Consider the following 21,280-nt stretch of genomic DNA (forward strand, 5'->3'; position numbering starts at 1 on the left):
AAAGAAGAAACAACAAACCCCTTGGTTGATTTTTTTCCCTAAGTCTCTTAAACACTCTGAGTGAAGCTCACAAATGGCTTAATTTTTGCAACTTTTTTTTGTGCCAAATGATTGGGTGTTTGATGCCTTAACCCTACAGCTCTCTCTCCAGCCCAACCAGGATTGAAATTGCCTTTCAGTAAAACCACCTTCTCCCTATACATTCGAACATCTTAAAATACACAAAACTCAAGACCTATCTTTTATCTAGACTCTGAATATGTTTTCTTTGGGCTGGTTTCCTTATAAAGGATGAATCATAAGATATTGCTTATTATTTAGAAACTGGTCTGCAGTTGGTCCAATTTTATCCTTTGCCTGGCTCATCATTCTAAAACACACTGGTATGGAAACAGGTTATTAGCTTCTTAAGCTTCTAACTGTAATATTGTACAGGAGTCATTCCATTTCGTAGCAAAGCAAAAGAGACATAACCTCCACATGAACACAATAGAAGTGTGCATATAGAATTGAACCAATTTTTATTTGTTGGCAACTGTGCTGTAATTGTCTGAACTACAATACTTTATGAAACCTATTGAAGACCCAGGACATGGGAAATGTCTAGGAGTTGTACCAGAAGATCAAGCCATAAGCACTTGTCTTCTGTGTTAAGTATTGAAGTATAGGTACCAACCATGATGCCAAGCCCCCAAAGTACATCATCTTCTTAGAGTGAAAATATTTCAATGACTTTGGACTAGACTGAGCTGGAAATACCTTCTTCCTTTATGTACCAAAGTACATTGACAGATAAAGTAGGTATTGTGGTATAATGATGAGAGCAGCATTTTGAAGTGTAGGCTGACATTTTTGCACTGCTACCAGGAAGGCAGCACGGGTCAGAGGAGCCTGACTTCCTAGCTGAGAGCCCCTCTGAGCAGGGACCATTTGGGGTCAAGGTCCTGCCGGTGTGTGTGTCTCAGAGTTCAAGATCTAAATAATCACATCTGAACGGTCTTAGATAGTACTCCATTTTGGAAATAGATTAAGAATATTTAATATTAATGAGGAACGAATTAAGACATTCTTAATATAGAGGTACGTGGAAGCTTGGATGCAAACAATGTAGGTTTCTAAAAGGTCTTGTGAGAGTAAGACCTCAGAGAAAAAACGTAATGTTTGTAAATTAGCCTGGCTAAATGAAGAATTTCTATTCAACAGCCCGCTGGGGGCTGTGGGACAAAGGGAAACTGCATGATGAGCTCCAAATTGCTTTTCTGCCGAGTCTCAAGAGGCAGAATAGAGCAAAGTTGGGGCTGCTGAGGCTGCCGTGCTTTCAAAGAATGACTTCAAAATGGACCCTCTGGTGACAGCTTTGTCAAAGAAGAACGATCAGATGCACTTAAAAATGAACATCTCCATTCACATGTTTTTGTGGCTATGGCCAAACCTGTCCTGTTCCTGCTTACAGATCAGCAAACTTGAGGAAGGGCTCTCAAAGTAAGAAGCAGTTATATTTTGTATCCACTGAAGGTAGATTTGTATGTGCCTGTGAGTACAATCTAGTTGGCAGAGCACGACTCAGCTGGTATCGGGCAAAATGAACACAGAATACAGATGTGGGGCTGAGCAGGGGCTCTAGGTAGAGCTGGACTTTGACATCACCTCCAGAAAGGAAAATGTTGGCAGCATTCTTCGTGGTTTTATGTTTACACAACTCAGCTCAGGGCATATTGATTTTGGGGTAGTTACACCAAGCAATCAGGGAACTAAAAATCTAGGCAGCGCAAAAATCCCCTTCTGGGTAAGATGTTTTCGTTTGCAAATTGCTGTGAGACAGGCTCAAGCTGAGCCAAATCTTATGATGTTGTAGGGCTTTCCGCACCACTGTGCCTCTTTCTCCTTCTAAACCCCGGCTCCGCGGAAAGCTGGAGGAATGTCTGCCTGTGAAGGCAACTGCACTTGGCAGGAAGCGATCTTAGGCAGGATTAGCACCTGTGGACGGCACTCACTGTAATTGTGTGAGATCCGCTGATCTCAAGTTCATCTTGGGGTCTGTCAGAAGCAGAATAGGTCCCTCACATTGCTATTCCATCCTTGCCAAGACAAATGCTGAATTGTCTGTTCTCTTCGAACGATATCCTGAGTGCTTAAAACTCCACGATGAAAACATTCCCCCCATGCTGGGTTCAGCTCACACATAGCAAGGTGTGCCATCTTTTGGGACCACTACTCTTGCCAACAGAAAATTAAAACCAATTTGGCTAGATAATAAGGAGCCACAGACATAACTCTTTTTTCTTCATTTGCCAATTTGATGCTCCCAAAGGGATGAAAGTGAGGCATTCAGAACCATTGTGAGAGAAAAGGAGTTAAGGGAGAAAGCATGCTATTCCATTTTCTTTTCACTGAAGAATTGCGATACTTAATTCAGTCCTACACCAAAAAAAAAAAAAAAAAAAGATTCATGGAGTGAAAAGGTGTACAAGTTGTGCTTGCTACCAAAAACACACATCCATGGAGCTGAAGAGACATAGAGGTCCCACATAGCAGAGTCTAAGTCAGAAATACTTTGAGTTGTAAAATGATTTTTGTTTCCATGTGCTTTTAATAAAGGCCTTGGAATTTTTTTAAGTCTAAAATAAAGATGACCAAATGAATGTCAAATGATAGAGATTTGAATTAGGTTGTAATAGTTTGTATTTACTGAATGCCTGCTACATGCCACGTGTGCTCTAAGTGCTTTGAATGTATTGGTATATTCTTAATCCCGCTTTACAGATACAGAAACTAAGGAACAGAGAGGTGTGTAACTTTCCCAAGGTCACACACTTAGCAAGTGACAACACCAGAATTTAAACCCATGCAGTCTCCAGGTGTGGCCAAGATGACAGAGTAGGAAGACCCTGAGCTAACCTTCTCCCACGGGCACATCAAAATTATACTATTTACAGAGAAACTATCTATAAGAATGACCTGAAGACTAGCAGAAAGGATTTTTCCACGACTAAAGATATAAAGAAGGAACCACAGTGAGACAGGTAGGAGGAGCAGAGATGTGGTATAGTCAAGACCCACACCCCCAGGGAGGTGACCCACAGACAGGAGGATAATCACAGCTGCAGAGGTTCTTCCCAAGGAGCAAGGCGTCTGAGCCTCGCATCGGGCTCCTCAGTCCAGGGTCTTGCACTGGGAACATGAGCCCCCAGAATGTCTGCCTTTGAAGGTCAGCAGGGCTTGCATACGGGAGAGCTGGAGGGCTATAGGAAACAGAGACTCGGTCTTAAAGGGTTTTGCAAAATCTCACATGCTCTGGGTCCCAGAACATAGGCAGTAATTTGAAAGGAGCCTGGTCAGACCCGCTTGCTGATATCCAGGAGCCTTCTGGAGAGGCAGGAGGTAACTGAGACAGCCCTGGGGACACAGACACTGGCAGCAGCCATATTGCGGAGCTCATTCTACCACAAGGACACTGGTGCTGATAAATGCTATTTGGGAGTCCTCCTTCTAGCATATTAGTGCCAGGGGCTTACCTGCCCACCAGCAGGCTGGTACCAGCGGCAGAACCCCCTGGGCTGTGCAGCCAGTTATGCCAAGAACCCACCCAGCCTACCATCAGGCTTGCACCAGCCCTAGCCCCCCTCTGGCCCCACAGCCATTCACCTTAGGGCTCAGCCCTGGCCACCAGTGGGCTAGCACCAGCCCCAGGATTCCCCAAGCCGCATGACCAGCAAGGACCCAGCTTCACTCACCAGTGGGCCAGGAGCCACCACACTAGACAGGGCTTGGCAGCCAATTGGGCCAGGGGCCAGCCCTGCCTACCAGCATGCCCACAGTAATTGACCCACCCACAACAGAAGGATCCATGCAGCCCACATGGGGGCAGCCCTGGATTATACAGCTCTGATGACCAGAGGGGAATGTGCTACTGGGCCCCACAGGATATCTGCTATGTAAGCCATTTCTCTGAGATTAGGAAACATAACCAACCTTCCTAATACTTAGAAATGAACACAGAGAATTGGGCAAAATGAGGAGACATAAAAATATGTTCCAGATGAAGGAACAATACAAAACCCCAGAAGAAGAACTAAGCAAATTGGAGATAAACAATCTACCCAATTAAGAGTTAAAGGTAATGATCATAAAGATGCTTGATGAACTCAGGAGAAGAATGGGTGAACACAGCGAGAAATGTAACAGAGTTAAAAAAAATAAAGAAGAACCAAACAGAGCTGAAGAATACAATAACTGAAATAACTGAAATTTAAAAACACACTAGGAAGAATCAATAGTAGATTAGATGATACAAAGGAACAGACCAGCAAGCTGGAAGACAGAGTAGTAGAAATTACTACTTTTATTTTTTTTTTTTAAAAAAAAAAATTTTTTTAAAAATTAGAATTGTTTAAGAGACCTTCAAGACAACATCAAGCATACTAACATTTGCATTATAGAGGTTCCAAAAGGAAAAGAGAGAGAGAAAGGGGCAGAGAACTTATTTGAAGAAATAATAACTGAAACCTTCCCTAACATGGGAAGGGAAACAGACATCTAGGTCCAGGAAGCATAGAGAGTCCCAAAAAGATGAACCCAGAGAGATCCACACTAAGACAAATTATAATTAAAATGACAAAATTTAAAGATATAGATAGATAGATATAAACACATGCACCCACACAATGGAATATTACTCAGCCATAAAAATAAATGAAATCTTGCCATTTGTGACAATGTGGATGGACATAGAGGGTGTTATGCTAGGTGAAATAAGTCAGAGAAAGACAACATATGATTTCACTTATATGTGGAATTTAAAAAATGAAAAACATAGCAAAACAAAAACAGACTCATAGGTACAGAGAACAAACTGGTGGTTGTCAGAGGGGAGGGGGGTAGGAGATGAGAGAAATAGATGAGGGAGATTAAGAGGTACAAACTTCCAGTTATAAAATGAATAAGCCATGGGAATATAATGTACAGCATAGGAAATATAATAAATATTACTGTTAGGTGATAGACAGTAACTAGACTCATCATGGTGATCCTTTTGTAATGTATAAAAATATCAAATCACTATGTAGTACACCTAAAACTAATATAATATTATGTCAATTATACTTCAGTAAATAAATAAATAACCCATGCAGGCTTGCACCAAAACCTGTGCTCTTAACTACTAGATTTTACTGCCTCTCAGAAGCCCCTAATCTTATTTTTTCCACTCTGGCAGGTATAATATGATACATACAAAACACAACATTTTAAGGTGTCCTCATTTTTGGGCACCCTCCCCCCCAATTTTACAGTGAAATAAATTAAATAGTTCCACACACTTTTATTTTTATCATGGCATCTATTAAGGTACTTACATATGAGCAATGAAATCAGTCATTTAAAGACTTTTAATAATAAATACACTTAATATAACTATTTAATTGAACATTTTTTAAAGACCTGAATTTTTCTCTAGACTTCTCCTCCCAAGGTAATATTAATAAAGTCAGTGAATACCACTAAAGAATAAATATAAAGGTATTGTATTCTATTGTTAAATATAGAAAATAAAACATACAATTTAATGTTATTAATGTGAATCATGTTTTTGCAAATTCTACTTGCATCACTGCTCTACCTTTGATTCAGGGATCATAAGTCTTTTGTCATTAACAGATATGTTCACAGAATCATTTTTGCTCTCCTGCACTGCAGATATAGATGTACTTTACATATGCCCTTCATCTACCCTTGCTTTCTTGCTTGCTGAAAATTTATTCATGGGTAAAATTAAAAAATAAACAGAAGTAGCTATGATCACAATTCCACAGTCGTTTGTAAGAACGACTATAACAGCATATCAGTAACTGTCAAAAGAAATCATGTTAGAATGGAAAAGAATGGAGCAACGTCATTATAAACATAACCTTAAATTAGCTCCATTTATTTTTTTTCCAGTTTTACTGAGGTACAATTGACATACAGCACTATATAAGTTCAAGGTGGACAGCATAATGATTTGACTCATATACGTCATGAAATTACCACAATAAATTTAATGAACATCCATCATCTTGTACAGATACAAAATAAAAGAAAAAGAAAACAAATTTTTCCCTTGTGATTAAAAACTCTTAGGATTACTCACTTAACAACTTTCATATATGACATACAGCAGTGTTAATTATATGTATCATGTTGTACATTACGTCCCTAGTACTTATTTATTTTATAACTGGAAGTTTATACCTTTCAACTACCTTCATCCAATTCCCCCTCTCCCACCTCCCACCCCCACTTCTGACAACCACAACTCTGATCTCTTTTTCTATGAGCGTGTTTGTTTGGTTGATTTTGAAGTATAATTGCCTACAATACTGTGTTAATTCCTGGTACACAGAATAGGGATTCACTATTTCTGTACATTTTTAAATGATCCCCCCAGGCCACCTGGGCCTTGACGTTCCTTTTTTTTTTTTCTTTTAACATCTTTATTGGAGTATAGTTGCTTTACAATGTTGTGTTAGTTTCTGCTGTATAACAAAGTGAATCAGCTATATGATACGTAATCCCCATATCCCCTCCCTCTTTTTTTTTTTTTTTGTATTTTCATCACTTTAGGTTTTTTTTTCAAATATCTTTATTGGAGTATAATTGCTTTACAATGGTGTGTTAGTTTCTGCTTTATAACAAAGTGAATCAGTTATACATATACATGTATCCCCATATCTCTTCCCTCTTGCATCTCCCTCCCTCCCACCCTCCCTATCCCACCCCTCTAGGTGGTCACGAAGCACAGAGCTGATCTCCCTGTGCTATGCAGCTGCTTCCCACTAGCTACCGATTTTATATTTGGTAGCATATATATGTTAATGTTACTCTCTCACTTCGTCCCAGCTCACCCTTCCCCCTCCCCGTGTCCTCAAGTCCATTCTCTACGTCTGTGTCTTTATTCCTGTCCTGCCCATAGGTTCATCAGAACCATTTTTTTTAAGATTCCATATATATATGTTAGCATACAGTATTTGTTTCTCTTTCTGACTTACTTCACTCTGTATGACAGTCTCTAGATCCATCCACTTTACTACAAATAACTCAATTTCGTTTCTTTTTATGGCTGAGTAATATTCCATTGTATAAATGTGCCACATCTTCTTCATCCATTCATCTGTTGATGGACACTTAGGTTGCTTCCATGTTCTGGCTATTGTAAATAGTGCTGCAATGAACATTGTGGTACATGACTCATTTTTGAATTACAGTTTTCTCAGGGTATATGCCCAGTAGTGGGATTGCTGGGTCATATGGTAGTTCTATTTTTAGTTTCTTTAGGAACCTCCATACTGTTCTCCATAGTGGCTGCATCAGTTTACATTCCCACCAACAGTGCAAGAGGGTTCCCTTTTCTCCACACCCTCTCCAGCATTTATTGTTTGTAGATATTTGATGATGGCCATTCTGACTGGTGTGAGGTGATACCTCATTGTAGTTTTGATTTGCATTTCTCTAATGATTAGTGATGTTGAGCATCTTTCCATGTGTTTGTTGGCAATCTGTATATCTTCTTTGGAGAAATGTCTAGTTAGGTCTTCTGCCCATTTTTGGATTGGGTTTGTTTTCTTGATATTGAGCTGCATGAGCTGCTTGTATATTTTGGAGATTAATCCTTTGTCAGTTGCTTCATTTGCAAATATTTTCTCCCCTTCTGAGGGTGTTCTATTCATCTTGTTTATGGTTTCCTTTGCTGTACAAAAGCTTTTAAATTTCATTAGGTCCCATTTGTTTATTTTTGTTTTTATTTCCATTTCTCTAGGAGGTGGGTCAAAAAGGATCTTGCTGTGATTGATTTCATAGTGTTCTGCCTATGTTTTCCTCTAAGAGTTTTATAGGGTCTGGCCTTACATTTAGGTCTTTAATCCATTTTGAGTTTATTTTTGTGTATGGTGTTAGGAAGTGTTCTAATTTCATTCTTTTACGTGTAGCTGTCCAGTTTTCCCAGCACTCAGAACCCTCTCATTTTACAATTATTAACCACTTATTTGCTACATATTTTATAACTTGTCATAGCACATCGGTGTGTTCTGACTTTACAGTTAAGAATAGCTGAGCTGGACGAATGCCACAGTCCAGTTCAGCTATTCATTCATTTATTCATTCATTCAACAAATATTTACTGAGTATCTCCCACGTGTCAGGATCTGATTATCCCCTGGAGGGATGCTCATCAAAAATGGAGTTCTCTACACCTTGTGCTCAGTAAGAATGTTCTATGTGTTGAATGATATCATTTTTATTAAATCCTTTGCACGTCTAGCTTTCAGTTCTCTTTCCTAGCAGCCTCCCACCCAAATGAGTGGCTTTCTCCAGGAGAGCACAGTGGAAGTTAAAAACCTTTTTATCTTTGTCCAAAGCAACCTCTACAGATTTTGTTTCCCTCCTCGATAAATCAGCTTAATAATTTCAAAATCTCAGTGTTAAAGCATCGTGAGGCTGGTGCTCACTGTCACTTGTCTCTGACTGTTTGTCATCAGCACACCAGAAAGCCGAACTATCTTGTCTGTCATTGCTGGGAAGCCAATGGAGCGGAAATGAGCAGGACTGATCACCGTTAGTGGAAGGATTCAACGTTCCTAGTAGGAGACAGACTACTTAAGAAATGATTCAAGGGCTTTTCACTCCAAAAAAAAAAAAAGGATTAGTGGCTGTTGACTTCTGACTCTAAAGTTCATTTTGGCTACAGGGAAGTCAAAGCCTAAAGCCAACGTGGTGAACCCTGAGAAAAAAATTATACAATAGTTCTATCATGACTATATTCCAAGTGCCATAATTAGAAACCTCTGAAAGCCTCTCTCTCTCTCCAGCTATGAATTTAAAAAATATGATGGATTTATTCTGCTTGAAAATAACAGTCTTAAAGGTAAAAGACCCTTAGGAAATCCTGGAACAGGAAATTATCCAACCTCTACAAGGCAATTAGCTGTCCATCAAAATATATTTTTTTTACTTTTCATTAAAAAAACTTCGTTGTTTACATGACTGCATTGAATTTTTATGAAGCCCATAATAGAAGCTTACTGACTCATCGACAGAGCTTGAATTGATTCAGAAAATGCTGTGATAAAAATCTCAGCTTGGTATTTTTGGCTTCCTTATAGAGGAGAGGATTTCAGCAGTTCTTTAAAACAAATCCTAAAAATACAGTCCATCACTCGAGAGTTTGGGTTTTGTTTTTAGCCATCCTGTATCTAGGTTTTCTTCTGTGGTTCATCATATCATGGCATTCTTTGTTCTACCTTGAAATAACTGGCAACAATGCAGATCACAACTGCAAAATTCATTTAACAGATACCGTGGAGCAAATGAATCATGGGACTATTGGGAGGTGGATTTTTAACTTGTTACTGAAGCACAAAACAAGACTTGTGTCTAAGCCAGCAGCCTTTTTTTTTTTTTTTTTCAGAGCAGACGTGAAATGTGTTCTCTCTTATTGGCAATGAGCCACAGAGGTTGGGGGAACTGGTGTGGTTTCATTCAAAGTCACCTGAAGTCTTGTTTGGAGTTCATTAAGGCAGTTGAATTCAATTCCACAGCATTTGCAGCGCTAACTCATGGGAGGAGGCGTGTGTGCTAAGGGCTGGGGAAGGCACAGCGATGCTGAGACACCAGCACACGCCCTCAGAACTCAGGAGTCTGGCATCCCCAGTAGCACCATTACACAGTCTTTTTCTAATTGGCGTCAGTGAGCCTAAGAAATTCACTAAGCCTTGAACTACCTCAAAAACCAAAACAAGTCTAAACAGCCTATTTCCGGGAATTTCTGGAACCTACACATTCTAGATCAAAACTGGGAAAGGAGAAGTCAAGTAGTCAATGCACCATTCACTTTGGAAACCCTTTTCTCACACATCCGTTTTTATAGCTATGTGGTTTTTATGCCAGTCTATTTTCCCTCCGATAATTGACTAAGCTTTGTTAAACTTATTTAGATTTATTTAGACTGAGTTAATTGCGTTTTTTAACCTAAGCATCCCAATTTTTAATTAGAACTTTGAAGTGTTCATTTTTAATTCTCTCTCACTCCTGTCATTTTTTCAAAGCCTAATAACAGTAGCTAACATTTATTGCACTTGCTCTGATCCCGGAACTGTAAGAAGCACTCTAATACACTACCTCACCTAATCCTCACTATACCCCTATGAGGTAGATATGATTACTGTCCCACTTTGACAGATGGTAAAATAGAGGTTTAGTTAATTAAGTAACTTGCTCAAAATGGTACCACCACCGAGCAGCCACAATGGATTTGAACATTGGTTTATTTCTTTCCTCCTCAACTCACTCCTTCCACATTATCCATCTATTTCATTCTCCATCCTTTCAGGCTTCAGATTTATTTGCTTCCTTTACACCTTTTTCTCCACATGAACCAACCAGCAGAGCCCTTCCTTGGATTTTGTGAGTCACAAGCTTCTGCCCAACTCTGAAGTCTCCAGACCATAATCCATCATTGTCTACATTAGTGGTTCTCAACCAGGGGTGATGTTGCTACCCTGGGGATGTTTGGCAGTGTCTGGTGACATTTCTGGTTGTCACAGCCAGGGGTGGGGAGGTGCTACTGTCATCTAGTTGACGGAGGCCAGGGAAGCTGCCGAATATCCTAACAATGCACAAGACAGGCCCCCACAGCAAAGAATTCTGCAGTCCAAAATGTCAGTAGTACTCAGGTCGAGAAATCCTGATCTACATGATACACGCAGTGTTTACAATAGGCTCTCTTCTGTTGTGAATTATATGTTTTTGACATCCCACTTCACGAACTAGGTTACCCATTGGAGCTAATACAATGCTTCCATATCCCCAGTGGCCTAGAACAATGCCTTGTCCAAAATAGGCACTTAATAAATATATCAGTACTGATGAGTCACTCATCTCTTCATTCACTCACTTCCATCACTGTTGATTGGATATCTGAGAGTAAATGTGAGAAATATAGACATGCCCTCCCTTCAAGAAGCTTATAGTCTAGAGGGGAACTCACACCATAGAACAAGTGCTGCATGCTGGGGTGGAAGATGTTTGGGGTCCAGGGAAGGCACAGCAGGAGCAAATAACCAGAGAGGATAGGGTGGTGAAAGAGGCTTCCTGGAGGAAGTGACAATTAAACACACACCTGAAGGATGAGTAGGAGTTAAACCAGTGAAGAAGAGAATGATCTAGGCAGGGGAAATAGCATGTACAAAGGCCGAGAGATGAGAAAGCAACACAAGAATGAGGTGGGTGCTCAGGCTGCAGGGGGGCAAGTAAAAGAAAAAGAAGGACCTCAAAGCCATGTACAAATGTTTGAATTTTATGTCAAGGATAATAGGAAGTCATTGAAAGGCTTTAAGCAAAAGAATGACAGGATCTATTTTGTTTTTAAAAAACCACTCTGGTTCCACATTATATGTCATCAGGGCAATGCAAATTACAATAATAATGAGATACCACTATGCATCTACTATATGGCCAAGATCTAAAATACTAACGACACCAAACGCTGGCAGGGATGTGGAGCAACAGGAACTTTCATTCCTTGCTGGTGGGAATACAAAATGGTACAGCCACTTTAGAAGGCGCTTGGCAGTTTCTTACAAAACTAAACATACGCTTACCATATGATCTAGCAGTAGCCCTTCTTGGTATTTTCCCAAAGGAGCTATAAACTTAGGTCCATACATAAACATCCGCATAGATATTTATAGTGCTTTGTTCATAATTGCCAAAACCTGAAAGCAACCAAAGGTCCTTCCAAAGGTGAATGGATAAATAAACTGTAATATATCTGGACAATGGAATATTATTTAGTGCTGAAAAGAAATGAGCTATCAAGCCATGAAAAGAAGTGAAGGAAACTTAAATGCATATTACTAAGTGAAAGAAGCCAATATGAAAATGCTACATATGGTATGATAGAATTATGACACTCTGAAAAAGGCAAAACTATGGAGACAGTAAAAAGATTAGTAATTGACATGCGTTGGGGGTAGGGGGATGGATAAATAGGTGGAGAACTGAGGCTTTCTAGGGCAGAGAAACCACTCTGTATGCTACTATTACGGTGAATACATGTCACTATACATTTGTCCAACCCCATAGAATGTACAACACCAAAAGTGAACCCTAATGTAAACTATGGACTTTAAGTGATAATGATATGTCATGTCAATGTAGGTTCATCAGTTGTAACTGAGGTACCATTCTCATGGGGGGTTTTGGTAATGGGGTAAGTACACATGTGTGGAGTCAGAGGGTATATGGGAAATCTCTGTACCTTCTACTCAATCTTGCTGTGAACCTAAAACTACTCTAAACAAATTCTATTTAAAAAAAAGAAGAAGAAGAAGAAGAATGACTCTGGATACTGTGCATAGAGATGGGCTGAGAGGTTAATAGGTTAATAGTTATGACAATCACAGGGAGGAATTTCTTTGGGGCGACAAAGTGCCCCTACAACTTGATGTTGAAGTTTTGAAAAGTGTGAGGGATGACTGAGGAGTCCTCTAAATCCTAATCAAGGAAGGTGATTGCAATACACAAAAGTTGAAATCTTTTCAATTGTATTACACCCAGTCTGAAGAAGGCCACATTACTACAGGGGCATGTCAGCCTGGGGGCTAAAACAGTAGGTGCAAAAAGAGTGAGCATTTAGCAGTGTGTCTTCAGCACCAGCATCCAGACTTGGACATGCAGCTCAATGGTATAAATGAGCATATTAGTCTATAATAACTCGATGACACTGGCTGTTAATTTCATCCTGCCTAGCAGACATTCAATAAATATTTGTTTGAAGTGAAATGGATTAAATTGGATTCCATGCTCACCAAACAACTTTCTGATCTGATCACAATTTGGCTTTCTGTGAATCTTTTCTATGAGCATAAAATGTACTAATGAGCTGACACAAACTTTCTAGTCTGGTTTACATTTCTACTTTTGCCATAAATGATTAAGTTGGCATTATGATTGATGTATCTATCTCCTTTGTGTTTGGTCAGTATAGTGGATACTTGGGATGGTTTATCCAGCATCCATCTCCCCTTCCCCCTTCAATCAGTAAAGCTTTTTTCCACTTAGTTACCTATCTCTCCATCATGTAGTGTAAATGCTTCCAGGGTAACTGACCCCACCTCCAGCTGAAGTGGGCCCTGACTATCTTAAGTCAATCATCACACTTAACTGGGGCCACAGTGATTAGTTCAAATGTTGGTACATGACCTAAACCAGTCTAAGTGAAATGCAAGAGTCTTTCTTATAAAACTGGGACAGAGATGATCTCCTTCCTGATGATAAAGAAGGAAGCATGTAGCTCCTGGACACGGCTGGGAGCCAGTTTGCTAATGTGATGGTTAAGTTTATGTGTCAATGTGGTAAGGCTATGGTGCCCAGTTGTTTGGTCAAACACCAGTCTAGATGTTGCTGTGAAGGTATTTTTTAGATGTGTTTAGCATTTAAATCAGTAGACTTTGAGTGAAGTAGATTATCCTCCAAAGGTGGGTAGGCTCATCCAATCAGTTCAAGGCCTTAAGAAAAAAGACTGAGGTATCCCCCAAAAAGAAGGAATTCTGCCTCCAGACTGCCTTTGGACATAAGACTGCAACATCAGTTCTTCCCTGGGTCTCCAGCCTGTCAGCCTATCCTGCAGATTTTGGACTTGCCAATCCCTACAAAGCCATAAAATAAATTCTCTTGACAGGTAGGTAGGTAGGTAGATAGATAGATAGATAGATAGGAATATCTCCCATTGATTCTTTTTCTGTCAAGAACCCTAACTAGTACAGCTACCATCAGGGAACAAAGCAGACATACAGAAGAGAGAAGAGCCAAGACAATTAAAAGGGACATAAGCCAGAGCCTGGATCAAACCCAGTCTGAAGCCCACACGTAACAGGATGATTTCAGCTGCAAGTAACAGAAAACCCAACTGCCTTAAACAATATGGAAATGTATGATTTACAAAGTAGAATTCCAGTGGCAGAACAGACTTCTGGCCCAGCAGGTCAGTGATGTCATCAAGGAACCAGGTTCTTTTCTTTTCTCTGCTCCACTCTCCACAGTGCCTCATCCCAAATATGATACCCTCATAAGTATTGGCTAACATTGATAACAATCAGAGCTACCCACTTCCTCCTTCTCATCCAGTGGAAGCAATTGGATTTCCATGATTCTGCTCTCAAAAGTGAAGATGATTCTTCCTTCACATCACATTAGTCCAGATTGGCATAGGTTTGCCCATAGCTGAACCAATCATCATCAAGGGGTCAGGAAGAGGGAGGATTATCTGATTGGTTTAAATTAATCAAGACCAACCCTCAGGGTCTTGTTAGTGCCTCAACTTACACTGCTGCTACGCAATGAGGAGAGATGGAATGAACGTTAGGCAAGCGACAATCATGTCTACTGCAGAGCCCAATTGCTGTATTTTCTGATATATGAGCTAACAAATTGCCTGTTCAAGGCATTTTTAATTGTATTTTTAGTGATTTACTACCAAAGTTACCTTAACTGTTATAGCAGCCATTGAACTCTTCCTCAAGGCCTGGTGGCCTCTGAGCATCCTGACAAAATCAACTTCTGGGCCTTCAAGATTGAAGACTAGGCCCTAAATCTTGGTCAGCTCCCTGGGCAGTACCACTCTGAGGCCTTGTTTCTCTAGTCCACGTGTCTGCACTACCTGCACCCTCCCATAGCTCATCCCACACCTAAAACTCCCTGGGTCTGTCCCTCACCCATTCATTAGCATCCTCTGAGTGCTAGACTCCGTAACTAACCACGACGGGGCATCCCTTTCTCCCTGACCCCTGACCATGTCTCCTGTCCTATGCACAAGTCATCAGTTCAGGATTTTACCCACTGCCTGCTTCCCTTGGTGCTATTACTTGGTTCACAGAGGAAAAAATTAATATTATCTGTTACCTTACTTCAAACTGGGTGAGATGCTTTCTAATTTAAGTCTTATAATAACCTTAAGGAAATGGTATTAAAATCTTTATTTCACAAATGAGAGAACTGTGTCCCAGGAAGATTATATAACTTGACCAGAGACATGCTGCTAGGAAGGGATAACAAACCCTAGTTGGTCTCCTCCCAAGCCTGCACTTTCTCTACCACACCATGGAAGATCACACTGCTCTCATCTGTGACTGAATTTTTTTACCCAATTTGGGTGTGACCCTTGCTGGTGCTTGACAGTCCTTCTGGTTCATCTTTGATGGAGTCCCTATCACACCATTCATAGCTGTTATTCAAGACCATCCTTCATTCCTCATGACCCTAATTGCCATGTTTCCTGCCCATGCAGTGTGGGGGAACCTCTACCTCACAGAGAAATTTGAGCTCATCTGACCTAAGTCCCTTTATGTATCCATGTCTTCAACTCAACCCATCACATCTTTCCTCCTAATCTTATCTACAGTCTCAGAAGTCGAGATCCATCTTCCCTGTAATGCTGTCTTACTCATTCTTTGAATCCCCTTCCCACTTCCTGCAATGAGCCCCTCTTTATCTACCATCTTTAATTCTTGTTCACTGGCCCTTTCCATTACACCTTGAAATATTCTAAAAAGCTAACAAGGTACTGATTGACCCTCCTGGACCCTTCGAGTTCTCATCAGTTCTCTTCTCTGATTTTTGCTGCAGAACTCTCTCTACCCATTCCTGTATTTATCCCTCAGTATTTGATTTATTTTAAATCTTCCACCCTACCCTACTATTAACATCCCCCCACACAAAAAGAACTCTCAAGGAAGTTAAAAATGACCTCCTTCTTCCCAAACCATCGAGTCTTTTCAGTACTTCATCTTCCTTAACTGTCTGCAGCATTTGACACTACAATCCACCCACTCCTGGAAATTTGGCCTCAGATTGATTTTCTTTTTTTTTTTTTTTTTTTTGATTTTTTTTAAAACATCTTTATTAGAGTATAATTGCTTTACAATGGTGTGTTAGTTTCTGCTTTATAACAAAGTGAATCAGTTATACATATACATATGTCCCCATATCTCTTCCCTCTTGCGTCTCCCTCCCTCCCACCCTCCCTCAAATTGATTTTTGTGACAGTGTTTTTCTTCCATCTCTCTTACTACTCCTTGGCCTCCTCTCTTGTCAGGCCCGTTTCCTCCTCACCCTCTCCTCTCTGACCACCTGATCCACTCCCTTGTCACTCCCTCCATGGGAAAATGCATCTGTTGTTAGTTTCCAATCTCACATCTTTGTTGGTTCCTAAAAGTGCATCTCCGACCTTTAATTTCAGCTACCTCCAGTAAGGCCTACCTATCTGCCCCCAACTCATGTACAACTCAGTGCATCCAAGTGTAATTTACTGTTTCATTTTCCAGAACTGCTTCTCCTTCCAACTACTGCATTTCTTGACGATGTGTGGATGCCCAGGCCAAAAATCTCAGAATCATCTTTAATTTTTGCTTTTCTTCTCTCCTCCCTATTTATTCAGTCACCACAGCCCTATTTTTTCCCTTTAAAACTTATCAAAAATGTACCTTTTTCTCTTTAATTATTGTATTGCTAAGAAAGCTGTTTCTCCCCACCCACCTCCCTGCCTCCAGTCTCCCTACTCCTTACCATTTCATTACCTAACAAGGTCCCCTAGTGCTGCTTTATGTCCTATTCAAGAACACACTGTAGTTCCCTCTTGTCCCCCATAGCAAGCCCAAGACTTGCAGCTGTTGTCAGGGGCTTCTCTGATGAGGTCCTACCGATCTCTTCTCCAGTTGGATCTGTCTTTCTGAATCTCACATCCCAAGATATCAATATAATCTGGCTCTGCAGTGGAAAGACTGCTTATTCTGTAAATGAGCTGTGCAGGGCTAACCAAACAACTTTATTGCAAATGTTAAAGATTTATTGATTTTCCCAATTAGCAACTTGCATTTATTTGATTCCTTCTGTGTACCCAGATGCTGTGGGAAGCAGGAAGAAGTAGTAAACTGAGTCCTGTCCTTTAGCAATTCACCATCTAGTGGGAAAAAGAAAGATGAGCATTTACAAACAATAATCACTCCATCAAAAATAGTGGTTTTTAAAAACCCCACAGAATAAAAATTATCCATCACAAAGGTTATATATGCATATATTGCATACATTTTAAGAAAAATTCTAACATTACAGAAGTATGTAAAATAAATGTTGAGGCCCCTGCTGTTCCACTTTCCTAATTCTCATTTAGTAAGAGTAACATCTTAATAGATATCATAATATATATGTATATACACACACACATATATATATGTTCGATTACTTTAACAAAAGATAGCATTGTACTATATATATTATCCTGCAATATTTTCTCACTTGACGATAATGTCCTTCGATAATATACCTGATTCTTTTTTTCAATGGCTGCATAGTATTCTTTTGAAATTAGCAGTTCCTTATAGTTAATCATCTATCTCTCCTATCTTCCTTTATCACAAAGAATGCTTCAACAAGCATTCTTTCACACAGTTTCAGTGGTATGCTGGTAAATGTTTTAACAGTTAGCTCTCTGAATTTAAAAAAAAAAAAAAAGCAAAGTAGCCCTGCTTTGTAACATCTGCCAATGTCCATGGTGTAAATACTCTTCACTATTGATGATTTCAAGCTACCAAAGTGACACCAGAAGGCAGAGTTAGAAAGAGAAGTGCATAGCAGCTCTAGCTAGCCAGTCGGGTCCGCTCCAGCATACCACGGTATATTTTATTATACGTATTCTTTTGAGTGTTTTACAACACAGGAAAACAGATATTAAAAGGCAATTATCACCTTGCCAGACTGGGGAAACAGAACTACTTTATTAGCTATAATAAAGTTGAACCATGAATTAAATGCACTCCTTTTGGATTCCAAAGAAGGCCCTTTATCTGTTACCTTAAATAGATTCTGTTTAAAAGCCAAGGAAATTTCAAAGCATTCTTTTTTATTTTTCCACCTGAGAAAATCACTTTAAGGAAAGTAGAATGAATGTATGACTAAATATATTTTAAAGATTTAATAGGAATCCAATTAAATTCACCAGTTAGTATATTCAGGCACAAACACACATGATGAGAAAATGCTGACCTTTCCTGTTTGGGACACTCATATTAACAAGGCTGAATTACACACAGGTGCACAAAAGAACCACCTCAAAACTGAGGCTGCATCCGAATCACCTGGAGGGCTTGTTAAACAATTGTTTGCTGGGCCCCGCCCACTCAGTTTCTGATTCCTTAGGCCTAGGGTGGAGTCAAGAATTTGCATTTCTTTCACATTCCCAGGTGATACTGAAGCTGCAACTCTGCTGGAGACCTTACTTGGAGAACTACCGCCCTATTGGAAGAAAAGCCCAGAGAATATTCTTCCCTACTCTGGTATTGTAGAAATTTCTATCAAATTTCTGTAGCTAGAGACTTTCTCCTGTTAAGCCACAGATAAATTTAGAAATACAGTAAGTTAAGTTCTTCTCAGTAATCAAAGCATTTGAGAACAGGCTTAATAGGGGAGTGGCACAAATTCCTCGTTACAGAGAGAAAAGCATGCTGAGATTGGTTTTCTGAAAGTGAAGGGCATGGTTAATGATTGCTGTTAGTGCTTATAGAAAGGTTAAACTTTCAAAGTTGTATCATTAGTTAAGGAGCTCAACCTTCTCATTCACAGACATCTGGGTATGAATACTGTCCCTGCCACTTAATTGACTATGTAACCTTGAACAATTATCTCTGTGCCTCAGTTTCCTCATCTGTAAAATGGAGGTCATCAGGGTAATAGTTACCTTATAGGGTTATTGAGTGGATGTGATAGGTACTGGACCAAACATACGGGAATCACTCAATGAGTATTGGCTGTATTATAAATTAGAACTCTAGTTCTTTATTAAGAAGAAAGCATTCTTTAGGCAAGTAAATTTGGGAAATACTGAGTTAAAGTAAATAAGTTTCTTTGTTGCCGGACTTCGAGGTACCTTTTATAGGCCAGGGCACACTGTGAATCCTCCAGAGGAGGATATAAATAGTGTTTCCAAGGGTTATTTAGCCACAGAACGTTTTTGGCTTTTTTTGACAAGCAGCATTTTGACCATAACAATTTTTATAATAATTTTTTACACTTACGGTAATAAACCAGTATTTCTTGACTTATATATACAACTGAAAGAAACTGGCATGTGGCCCCAGTATATCTACACCATAGAGGCAGGATTGGGATAGAGCAAAAAAAATCCTTGTTACCCACAAGAATTTTCTACAGCCCTTCTGAAGTGATAACATTTCCCCCATCTATTCCTTTATTCTTGCCTGCATTCAATATTTCCAGCAAATATTTATCAAGTGCCTCTAAGTAACAGGCACTGTGGGTACTGGAGATTGAATACTGAATGAAATACAAACAGCTCTTGACCTCGTGGAGTTTACCTTCTAAAAGACAGAAAATACATAAATAAACAAATAAAAATATAGTATGTCAGATGGTGATAAGTACTATGAAAAAAATGAAGTGGAGGAAAGGGGAGAAGAAAATATGAAGGGTGGTGGGCCATTTAAGCAGAGACCTGCAGGAAATGAGGGAGCAAGCTATGGGGACATGAGAGGGGGAAAGTCCAGGAAGAGAGAAGTAAGTGCAAAGAAATATCCTAAGAGGAGAGCATGGTGGTGAAGCCCAGTGAGTGAGTGAGAGAAAGAGAAGCTAGAGGTGAGGCTGGAAGGGTTACAGGAGGTCACACAGGGAACACTGTACTAGCTATCTTTTGCTGCATAATAAGTCACCCCAAACTGCTGGCCTAAAATGACAATGACTTGTTATTCCATCCCATAGTTTCTGTGTGTGAGGAATTTGGGGGTGACTCAGCTGGGCAGTTCTGGCTTGGAGTTCCTCACGGGCTGGGCCTGGAGGATCCACTTCTAAGGTGGCTCAGCACACAGTCAGCAAGTTGGTGCTGGCTGTTACCTGGGATGCTGGGTTCCTCTCCATGTGGTCTCTCCATGGAGATGCTTAAGGAGGATTCTGCACAGTGGCTGGCTTCCCTCAGAGAAAGCAATCAAAGAGAATGGGGCAAAATTGCAATGCCTTTTATGCATGTCACACACAGTTTTCTACATGGGGGAGGGGCATTATAAGGGCATGAAAATCAGGATATGAGGATCAATGACAGTCATCTGGGAGGCTGACTACCACACCATTTTAAGGTCTTTAGCTTTTAATTTGAGTGAGATGGAGAGTGAGTGGAGGTTTGGGGCAGAAGAGAAATATGGTGTAACTTGTGTCTTAAAAGGATTGTTCTGAGTGCTATGTTGAGAATGGACTACGAGGGGATGGGTAGCAAGGATGGAAGCAGGTGGGAGTTGGGAGACAATCTCAGTAATGCAAGTGAGAGATGATGATGATTTGGACCCAGATGGTCGTGATAAAGGTAGTGAGAAGTGGTCAGATTCTTCTGGATATACTTTGAAGTTAGATTCTACAGAATTCCTGAAAGATCAAATATGGGTTGTGAAAAAAGAAGTCAAATGTGACCCCAAGGCTTTTGACCTGATTGTGCATTTTTTGCCCTCTGCTACATCCTGGCACCAGGCCTATCCCTTGCCATGGAAACTCATAGAATTAGGAGGGGGAGCTGCCAGGGCATTGGCAGAACATTACCCAAAGTCTGTCTCAATGACACTAATTCAATATCCCAGCATTTTGCACAAAAGGATGCAGATGTCATTTGAAATGAAATATAACCACCAAAATGGTTGCAAATCATTAAGAAACTTTAAGGCATTGTGGGTGTTCCAAAAACTATGGCTAGGCTAATTATAATCTCTCTGCCCCAACTCCCCTACCTAGTTGCTTCTAGATGACAAAAAAAGCTTTACTTTTAATATTAATATTTAAATATTACTCTACTTTCTTGTTTTAATTCCACATTAACAGAAAGATTCCTGGAATCTGTCAACAGTAGAACATGTCCAACCACTACACAATTTTAAATCATCTTTCCTTGCTTTATAATAAAGGCAATGTTTATTTAAAACTTTTAACTTTTCCAAGCATTAAAATGTTGCTCATTTGATGTCAGAATTTTTATGCTGAATATTCCAAATCACAGTGGATATCAGCACTCTGCATAACAGTGTTGGAGTTACAGATCATATTTGCGGCTTAATTGCCTGTGAATTGATCTGTTTTAAACTAAATATGTCTTCGCTTAGGTCCTGAGTTTTGGGGTCCTTGAAAATTTGCAAAGCAACCTTACTCAAGTCTTCTGAGACTCCATGTTTAGTTAACAGACCATGCCTTTGAAAGTGCTGTTATT

The 21,280-nt window shown here is 39.9% G+C and overlaps 1 long non-coding RNA gene across 1 annotated transcript in view; it reads left to right on the top strand.

Moving 5' to 3' along the window:
* The window catches only part of LOC309631803, a 129,579-nt gene that overhangs the window by 74,423 nt on the left and 33,876 nt on the right, over window positions 1-21,280 (top strand). Inside the window, exon 2 of the long non-coding RNA XR_014246562.1 lies at window positions 18,267-18,359. This is a non-coding gene — a long non-coding RNA (uncharacterized lncRNA). The remainder of the gene's footprint in view (window positions 1-18,266; window positions 18,360-21,280) is intronic.

The sequence above is a fragment of the Balaenoptera borealis genome, assembly GCF_965194805.1.
Source record: "Balaenoptera borealis genome assembly, chromosome: 7".
Taxonomy (NCBI): Eukaryota; Metazoa; Chordata; class Mammalia; order Artiodactyla; family Balaenopteridae; genus Balaenoptera; species Balaenoptera borealis.